Raw genomic sequence first — 10,488 nt, forward strand, 5'->3', positions numbered from 1 at the left:
TCTTTTACTTAGCATTAGATTGCCTGGGTAAACAAAGAAGACTTTGCTACAGAAAATGAAGTTAAGAAGGAGAACACTTCAGTCAAAAGTAGAAAGATTTCCCCTTCTATAGTCTAGGCAAGGACCTTTGTTAAGTCTCTCTGTCAGGTACTCTCCCAGGAAGTAGTCTAGTTCCATAGAGAAACTGGAAAGTTGATAATATGACAAGGAAATCACTATATACCCTCAAGAACAGATTAAGCATAGGACATATAGAGGATGTTAAAGCTAAAAGGGATATGGCAGATATCACAACCTCTTAGCAGTTCCTCAATTGTTCTTATGTATTCTCTGTAGAAAATTCATCTCTTAGATGAATGGGACTGCTTTCTATTTTTAATTCTCAGGCTAATAGCTGAAAAACAACCAGATCCAAAATTCTAGTTCCCCTTGTGTTTTACTGCTTTTGTCTCTTCCATATAGACAGGCAAAGTAGATAGATTGTTGGACGTGGAGTCAGGAAAACCTTAGTTCAAATCTAATCTCAAATATGTGTTGGTTGTGTGACCCTAAGAATGTATCGAAACTTCTGAGAGCCTCTTTTTTATTTTTTCAGATATAAAATGTTGATAATAATAGCATATATAAAGAGCTTTATAAGCTGTCAAAAGTTATATAAATACTAATTACTACTACCACAACTACTCTACTACTACTGCTACTCTGACTATTACTACTACTACTACTACTACTACTACTACTACTACTACTACTACTACTACTACTACTACTACTGTCACCCTTACTACTACTTTGCAAAAGAATGAAAAGCTTTGGTTTTAAAGACTAATTTTGGTTGTAAGATTCATGATAATTTGTTTACCTTCAAATCCCTTTGGGGTTATCAAGAAAACTGAAAAGAATATTAGAAAAAAATTATGTCATTTAGCAGGTACAAGGGATTGCTTACATATGTGGCATTAATAAACAGGTACTTCGTTCCCCTCCCCCCCACACTCTGCAAGTGTGTGGTTTTTCACTAATACAATTTTGGTGACTTTGATAGCATGATTGCTGTGAGCAGAATCAAAACAAAACAGAAACCAAACAAAACCAGAGCCTCCTCAGCCCCCTGCCCCAGTCACATTGCATTTGGAGTAGGAAGCCTAGATTTCATATCTAGCTCTGCTGCTTACTATATATGTGACTTTTGACTATTTGTTAGTTTTTCTGGGCCTCCATTTCCTTCTCTCTTTTGTCAAAAAGAAGATTTGGATTTGAGTATTCTCAAGCTCTATTCCCACACTAATCCTATATTCTTTACAAGATACATGACTTAAGACTTCTTAATTTATCCTAAACAGAAAACCAGATGAGCTACTGCTAATAAGGGCTATTTCAATATCTTTGCTGATTTAGGAATGGCCAATAGCCCCCTCCATAGAATGTTCAGCTCATTCAATTTGCTGTTAAACATAACTCCTTGGGGAGAATTTTAAAGAACTATGGTGCTCTCAAGTGAATTTAAGTTATTTCAGCTGAGTAGCCATAGAAGGATAAGAATAAAATTATCCTAGCCTTATGCACTGTTTCCATGAAACTATTACAGCTACAAACAGATGATAGACAGATGGCTGACTATTCTATTGTTAAAGGAGGCAGTGAAGGTGATTTCTGGGGTTCCTTCTGCATCTTCTTTCAGGATCTCACAGTACTTGTGGGAAAGGTTTTTTTTTTTTTATTTTTTTATTTAGTAGCATTAAATTTCAAGTTATACACAACCTCCTAATATTTTTTCAATCTTTTGTTTGCTTTCTAGGCTCAATATGCATCATTTTTTCTCTCCTCCAGTCTCAGTGATTCATTGTTCAATTAACATTTCCTGGCTTCTATAAATTATTCCTCAATTAAGTTTAGTGTAGGATAATTGGTTTAACCTGTGACAGCTCCCTCTCATCTACATTGCTAGGGAATACTCTCCAACCAAGGGACACTGTTGGTCTTCTCACCATATGCTTTCCTCATATGCTCTTCATTTTAATAGATGAAGCACAATTGAGGTCAGGGGAAAGGTTGCATTGCTTGTTAAGGGCAGGCGATGACCATTAGTGCTATATAATCAGTTCTTCCAAAACTCATTATGATATTAATCTTTATCTATTTATGTGACTTCCTTTCTGTGATTCAGAATGAAGCCACCTTTATTATTTTTAACGCAGGTCACTCCCTATGTGTACCTTTTGCTGATTGCTCTGATTCTGGTAACTTTTACAGATGAATACAGAAATGCCAATTTAGTCTTCTGCTAAAGAAAATGATCCCAGAGAAACAGAAAGGAGAAGGGGAAAAAAAAAGAGGCAGCATGTTTCCTCATATGTATATAAAATACCTGTGCAAGTAGATGATAAGAGAATTCCTAGTTGCCATTTTTGAGTTCGGATCATCAGATCCATTTGAATTGCATACTTAAGATGTGAAGCAATGGGTGGAAGTGATTGCTGAACCAATGTCAATGATTTTTGGTGCCACACTTGACAGAATGCTAGGTCTAGAGTCAGGAAAGATCTGTGTTCAAATCTAGATTTTAACATTTACTAGCTGTGTGACCATAGGCAAGTCATTTAACCTCTATTTTTTCCTAGTTTTCTTTTTTTTTTATTAAACTTTTAACATTTATTTTCACACAATTTTGGGTTACAAATTTTCTCCCCTTTTTTCCCCTCCCCCCCCGACTCAAGCTTTCTAATTGCCCCTGTGACCTATCTGCTCTCTCCTCTATCCTCCCTCCCTGCCCTTGTCTCCGTCTTCTCTTTTGTCCTGTAGGGCCGGATAGCTTTCTTGACCCCTTAACCTGTATTTCTTGTTACCCAGTGGTAAGAACATTACATTTAGTCCTAACACTTTCAGTTCCGACTTCTTTAGCTCCCTCCCTCTCTACCCCTTCCCCTTGGAAGACAGGCAGTTCAATATAGGCCATATCTGTTTAGTTTTGCAAATGATTTCCATACTAGTTGTGTTGTATAGGCCTAACTATATTTCCCTCTGTCCTGTCCTGTCCCCCATTACTTCTATTTTCTTATGGTCCTTTCCCTCCCCATGAGTGTCGACCTCATATTGCATTCTCCTCCCCATGCCCTCCCCTCTATCCTCCCCCCCATCCTGCTTGTGCCGCTGTCCTCCACTCTCCTGTATTATGAGATAGGTTTTCCTATCAAAATGAGTGTGCATTATATTCTTTCCTTTAGTGGAATGTGATGAGAGTAGACCTCGTGTTTTTCTCTTGCCTCCCCTCTTTATCCCACCACTAATAAGTCTTTTGCTTGCCTCTTTTATGAGAGATAATTTGCCCCATATAACTTCTCCCTTTCTCCTCCCAATATTTCTCTCTCACTGCTTGATTTCATATTTTTTTTTTTTAGTATATGATCCCATCCTCTTCAATTCACTCTGTGCACTCTGTCTCTATGTATGTGTACGTGTGTGCATGTGTGTGTGTGTGTGTACTCCCACCCAGTGCCCAGATACTGAAATGTTTCAAGAGTTATAAATATTGTCTTTCCATGTAGGAATGTAAACAGTTCAACTTTAGTAAGTCCCTTATGATTTCTCTTTGCTGTTCGCCTTTTCATGGTTCTCTTCATTCTTGTGTTAGAAAGTCAAATTTTCTTTCCAGCTCTGGTCTTTTCATCAGGAAAATTTGAAAGTCTTCTATTTCATTGAAAGACCATTTTTTCTCCTGAAGTATTATAGTCAGTTTTGCTGGGTAGGTGATTCTTGGCTTCAGTCCTAGTTCCTTTGACTTCTGGAATATCCTGTTCCATTCCCTTCTATCCCTCAATGTAGAAGGTGCCAGGTCTTGTACTATCCTGATTGTATTTCCACAATACTTGAATTGTTTCTTTCTAGCTGCTTGCAATATTTTCTCTTTCACCTGGGAATTCTGGAATTTGGCCACAATGCTCCTAGGAGTTTCTCTTTTTGGATCTCTTTCATGTGGTGTTCTGAGGATTCCTTGAATATTTATTTTGCCTTCTGGTTCTAGAATCTCAGGGCAGTTTTCCTTGATAATTTCATGGAAGATGATGTCTAGGCTCTTCTTTTGATCATGGTTTTCAGGTAGTCCCAGAATTTTTACATTGTTTCTCCTGATTCTATTTTCCAGGTCAATTGTTTTTCCAATAAGATATTTCACATTATCTTCCATTTTTCGAATCTGCACGGTATGTTCTGAGATATCTGTCTTTCTCAAAAAGTCCAAAGCTTCCATCTATACCATTCCAGATTTGAAAGATCTATTTTCTTCAGTGAGCTTTTGAATCTCCTTTTCCATTTGGTTAATTCTGCTTTTGAAAGCATTCTTCTCCTCATTGGCCCCTTGCACCTCCCTTGCAAGCTGAGTTAGGCTAGTTCTCAAGGTGCCAATTTCTTCAAGATTTTTTTGGTTCTCCTTTAGCAGGGAGCTGATCTGTTTTTCATGCTTCTCCCTTATCCCTCTCATTTCCCTTCCCAGTCTTTCCTCCACCTCTCTAACTTGATTTTCAAAATTCCTCTTGAGCTCTTCCATGGCCCGAGCCCATTGGGTGGGCTGGGACACAGAGTCCTTGATTTCTGTGTCTTTGCCTGATGTCAAGCATTGTTCCTCCCCATCAGAAAGGAAGGGAGGAAGTGTCTTTTCTCCAGGAAAGTACCCTTCAATAGTTTTATTTCTTTTCCCTTTTCTTGGCATTTTCTCCAACCAGTGGCCTGACCTCTGAATGTTCTCCTCACACCCACCTCGCCTCCTGGTCCTCCCAGCCAGTGTTTGGGGACTGACATTCAAATGCTGCTTCCTGCCTTAGGAGTTTTGGCGGGGGCAGGGCTGCTATTCAGTGTGAGAATTAAGTTCAGGTGGTCAGGGGCAGGGCCGCCTCTCAGGCATAGTTCCCTCTGGGGGTTTATGTACAGACCTTCCACAATGGATCCAGGCTCCCGCTCGCTTGGGGAGACCCCGTCCGCAGCCGCCTCTCAGCCCCCACCTCCGGGGGAGGGGGGGCCGAGCCTTGGGGGCACCTCACTCCCCTCTTAACCCGCCAAAGAGACTCTCTCACCTACCCCCGTCAGTCACCTGTTGGTGGGGGGGCCCGTGCTGCCACTGAAGATCCCGCCTCCGGAGCCCTTTCAGATCTGTGCCTCTCGGAGCAGTGGCCGCCGCCGCAGGTCCAGGCTGGACACCACGTCTGCAGCACGACGGACCTTTTGCAAGAGGTTTGCTGGTCCCTCTGTGGGTGGGGGGACCCGCGTGGCCGCTGGAGATCCCGTCCCGTAGCCCTCTCGGATCTTTTTCTCACGGTGTTGCTGCCGCGGTATGGTTGCTCTCTGCTACCCGCCCTGGCGCCCAGTCCACGGCGCGAAGGACCCCCCTGAGAGGTTTGCAGGTCTCTCCGGAACAGAAATCTCCCTCGCTCCAATATTCCGTGGTCTCTGGGTGCAAAATTCGCCCTGGGTTAGTCCCCTCTGCCGTTCTGTGGTTTGTGGGTTCCGGAGCTATGTGTATGTGCGTCTTTCTACTTCACCATCTTGGCTCTGCCTCCCCTAGTTTTCTAATCCAAAAAAAATGGGGGGAATAATAGAACCTGCCTCCAAGGGATGTTTTTGAGATTATAATTATAAATATATATAGTTATTATATTATTTATAATATATATATATACTTATATATAAACATAATTACATTATACAATTTCTTATAATTATGAGATTATAATTGTAAGGCAAGTAGCACAATACCTGGCACATGATAAGTACTATATAAATGTTAACTCATTATTTTTATTAATTAGAAAGTTTATATAGCCTGGAGAAGAAGCATGTATCTCAATCTTTGAAAAAGAGAGGCCTGAGATTGTAGCCTTAAAAATATAGCTCTGTGAGCTTGAATTCATTTCCTGATAATATTCTAGAATTTATTATTAAAGATTAATGAACATCTAGAAAAAAAGGGCATATTACAAAGACCAAGTTAGAAGATAGTATTCCAAACTGGTCTCATTTTGTCTTCTGCCAGAGGATTAAGGTGGAATACTATATGCATAGATTTCAGTAAGGCTGGCCAGAGCTGTATTTCTTTGATGTGAAGGAACTTCAAGTATGGAAAATCTCTCGACCAGTACAGGTAAGCAACTCATTTATGATGTAGTTTTGGAGAAGTGCTTTGAGAACAATGACTTGTCTATGGGGACACAACCAGTACATGTTAGAGACAAGATTTTGAACCCAGGCATCCTTGCCTGAAATGTCCATTGCTTTATCAATTACTCCATAATTACTTTCAGATTAAAAAACTGACAAAATTTCATGTGCCATTCTGGCATTGTTGCAGAGGCAGCTGTCATATTGGGAAAGTCTCAGAATAATTTGTTGACCTGTCACTTGTGCATTTTGCTTACGAATGTGCTTGTCTTATGTAATTGAATATTTGGAAATAAATGTTCCCACCTAACAACTTGATTTGAGTATACAATGGGCTGATTCCATCTATACAGTCAAATTTCCAAGCCTACATTCTTTCTGGATATGAGGTGGATGTGAAGACACCTTCTGTAGATGTCTTTCTCTGTATCAGTTACTTAATAGGATAATGAGCCTTTCAAAATATTTTGTGTATGAAGTGGGGAAATAAGAAAGTGGTATGGATAATGACATGGCAGGTGAGATTTCCTTGTTCATTTTGGAAAATGGCGTTCACTGACATAAGGAAGAATAACAAAATGCATGAGATTATGCTAAGGTTTTTTTAGTCAAGATTAGAATATTCTTATTCCCAGGTGATTCAGTTTAGAGAATTTGGGAATTTATTTAAAATAATGGGTTTAAGCAATACGGCAGATTTACATTCTGAAGCCCCAAGTGCTTCTAGCTGTTCCGTTTTCAAACTTGTGAATCATCTGAAATCAAGCCATGGAAATCCAGGGGGTATGTTGTTAAATAATGCATGAGTGATATAATTTTATTGTGTATCTCATTAGTAAAATGCTGCAGGAAACAGTGAAATTAAAAAAAATCATTTTTTTTTTTAACCATCCATTCTTCAACATCATCCCAATTAAAGAGTCACTTTTCTGAGAACCTGATGAGAGAAATAACAGGAAGATAAAACGTGGTGAAGGGGAGTTACTTTTCTGTGGGACAAAGGAAAAATCATGAATCTCATTTCTGATTTAAGTTCCAGTCTTGTTTTCTTTTTTTTTATCTTCTGCAACAATTTCAAATCTCTTCCACCTAATAAAATGTAAATTACCTCTTGGGTTCAAAGTTATTAAAGCATTTTTATTAGCTCATACACAGCACAGCATTCAAGTAAGAAACCAGGTTATGTAAATAATCATATTTTTTAATCTCCCAGTATCCATTTATAATTAATAGTGTACATCACCTTATCTTAGAGACAGCCATTTCTTCACAAACAAATATGTGATCTGCTGCAAATGGGTCTGAGTGGTCTAGGAAGCCAATATATCAATTTTACTGCGTTTTAAAGCCAGCCATCTCATGCTTAGCACTTGGCATTGTAACCATGGTATCTGCAGTTATATGCTGAATCCAGAAATATCAAACAGAAGGATTATGCCTTGGATGTGCTGTATGAAGTCAGAAACTCTAAAGGGGACAGAATTATGAAGAAATGTAAGAAACAACTGTATGTGATGAAGGATTTTTATCATTCTTTATGTATTCAGTTGAGGGAATTTGTTGTTTGGAGCTTTTACCAGAAAGACAGTTACAAGCAAGCCTATAACTAGTGTATGATCCCAGATTAATGGTCTGTATTTATCTTCAAGGAAAGCACATTAGCAGTACTTTTCCACACCTCTTTATTGAGATGGAAGTGCCATAAGGAATAAACGAAGTGGTTCAGCTTTTGCTGGTGAATAAAATACTCTCTAAATTTATATGAAAGACCTTTGGAGGCATATCCATTGCTTTCAGATACCGAGAAAGTTTTAATAAAAAAACAAGATGGTCCAGTGGGACAGTCACTGGACTGGAGTTAGACACTAGAATTAGAGTCATGGTTTTGTCATTAAATGGTGCTATGACTTTGTACAAATAACAGAATCTGTCTGGATCTGTTTCCTTATACGTAAAAAGGAAGAGATTAAACTAGATGATTTTTAAATATGTTTTTCGATTTCCAAAATTCCATTTCCCTCTGCCACTAAATGGGATTACGTATTTCAAGCACCCAATTTAGTTATTCTTGTCCATCCTCCTTTGTCATGCTTACTCAGGGGTTGCTGAATGTCCCTGTTGAAAGTCACATAAATGTATTGATTGAGTTCACTACAGATTTATGTTATTTAATCTCAAAGGGCCCAATAGTACTGAATAGCAATCCTTTTAGATTTCCTTAATTGAGTCTTTTTGACACTCTCCACAGTGGCTAATTCAATCTTCTTTTCCCTCTTCAAGACACATTCTACTTTCCCTATTCCTAGCAAAAAATCTTGCCTGTTACTTTGTGGAACAAAAGATAGAGAGCTGGACCTGGAGTCAAGATGATTTTAGGTTGAATTTAACTCAGCCTTAAACACTTATTAGTTTTTTCAGTTGTGAAATGAGTATAACAACATGTGTCTCCCAGGGTTGTTGCAATTTGTCAAATGCTTAGGACGATACCTGGAATGTACTAGGCATTTAATATGTTGTTTCTGCCCCTTCCCTTTCCTGCCCCAACTATATTTAGAAAATAAAGGCAGTTTTCATGAACTCCCTCATCTCTATCATTCCAACAATTCAAATACCTTCTATAACATTATGCCAAGTCAATAAGCATTAAGTGCCTAATATATGCTAACCAATCAATAAATTCTTATTAAATTTTTACTGTGTTCCAGGCCCTGTGTACTGAGGACATAAAAAAAGAAGCAAAACAGAGTACAGAATTCAAGGTGCTTACAATCTAAAGGGGAATATAATATGCAAAAAAGCATATGCAAACAAGCTCTATAGAAAATAATTAACAAAAGGATGGCACTAGAATTAAAAGGGATTAGGAAAGTCTTCTCATAGAAGAAGGGATTGTTACTGGGAATAAAAGGAATCCAGAGAATAAGAAGGTGGAGTTCAGAAGGGAGAACATTATAGAAATGGGAAAGAGAGAAACTGCCTATAGCAGAGAAATGGAGTGTCTTGTTTATGGAAAAAATAAGAGACCAGTGTCGTGGAATCAAAGATTACATCATAGGTAGTAAAGTATAAGAAGACTGGAAATGTAGAGGGGGCTAGATTATGAAAGACTTCGAATGTCATCAGAAAATTTTGATTTTGATCTTGGAGGTAATTAGGAGCCACAGGAGTTTATTGTATAGGGAGGTGGCATTTTTTTCTGTTTCTTTTAACGCTTGTATTTAAATGTTAAATTTGGTATTCAGCTCTGATCTTCTTATCAGAAATGCTTGAAAATCCCCTATTTCATTAAATCTCTTCCCCCCTCCCCCAAGGATTATACTCATTTTTGCTGGCTAGCTTATTCTTGGTTGTAATCTTATCTCCTTTGCCTTGTGAAATATCATATTCCAAATTCTCTGCATCTTTAAGATGGAAGCTGCTACATTTTGTGTGATCTTGATTATGGCTCTATGCTATTTGAGCTGTTTCCTTCTGGCTGCTTACAATCTGCATTTTTCTTTGAGGCTTTGTTTGCATATTTTTTCAATTCATCACTTTCTTCTATGATTGAATCTTGAATTTCCCTGTCACTATATAAGCTTTTTATGTTTTAAGTCCTTTCTTTCTTTTTCTTTTTTTGTTTGCTCATTTTTCTAGAATATACCTATCTTGACTTTGGACTTTATGTTAGTGTTGATCTGTGTTTACTTCTGGGCAGCACAGGGGTAAGGGGGTATTGTCTGACTCAAGCTTGTTTTTGTTTTTTTTTTAATTTCCCTCTACTGCTTCCATGACTTTGTCTAAGGGCTTGCTTCCCAAGTGATGTAGTCCAGGGAGAAGACTATTCACTGCTTTCTTGGTATGTACTTTGTAAGTTCCTGAAGAAGCTTTGGATCTGCTGACTTATCTGTGGTTGAGTTTCCATTGACTGCTGCTGGACTCAGGTACTGTTAACTCCTAGAAGGTTCTGCAGTTTCAGAGTGACTGACCTTCTGATTCTTCTTGGTTCTGGTGTCTTGCCCTGGTTTATTACCCTTGAAGCTTACATGCAGATCTAAATGTGAGAATGTCCCTACCTCCCACTCTCCTCTTTGGAGCTGATTCACATAGGTATTTCTGAAATTTGTTCCTTTGAACCTTGATGCTTTAAACAAATAGGGTCTTGTCCCTTGTTCCTTTAAACAAACAGGTCCCCTGCTCCTTCACAACGACTGTTTTCAGCAGTGACCTATGACCTGAGGCTTGGTAATAGGTGATAGATTCCAGATGACACTTATTCCTTCTCCTAGTGCTAGAGAAAAGATCCCCTGGAATCTCTTGCTTCTCAGGTGCTTCTTGCCCTAGTATTTATTCCCTTTACTG

This window comes from Notamacropus eugenii, chromosome 4 (assembly GCF_028372415.1).
Source record: "Notamacropus eugenii isolate mMacEug1 chromosome 4, mMacEug1.pri_v2, whole genome shotgun sequence".
Classification (NCBI taxonomy): domain Eukaryota; kingdom Metazoa; phylum Chordata; class Mammalia; order Diprotodontia; family Macropodidae; genus Notamacropus; species Notamacropus eugenii.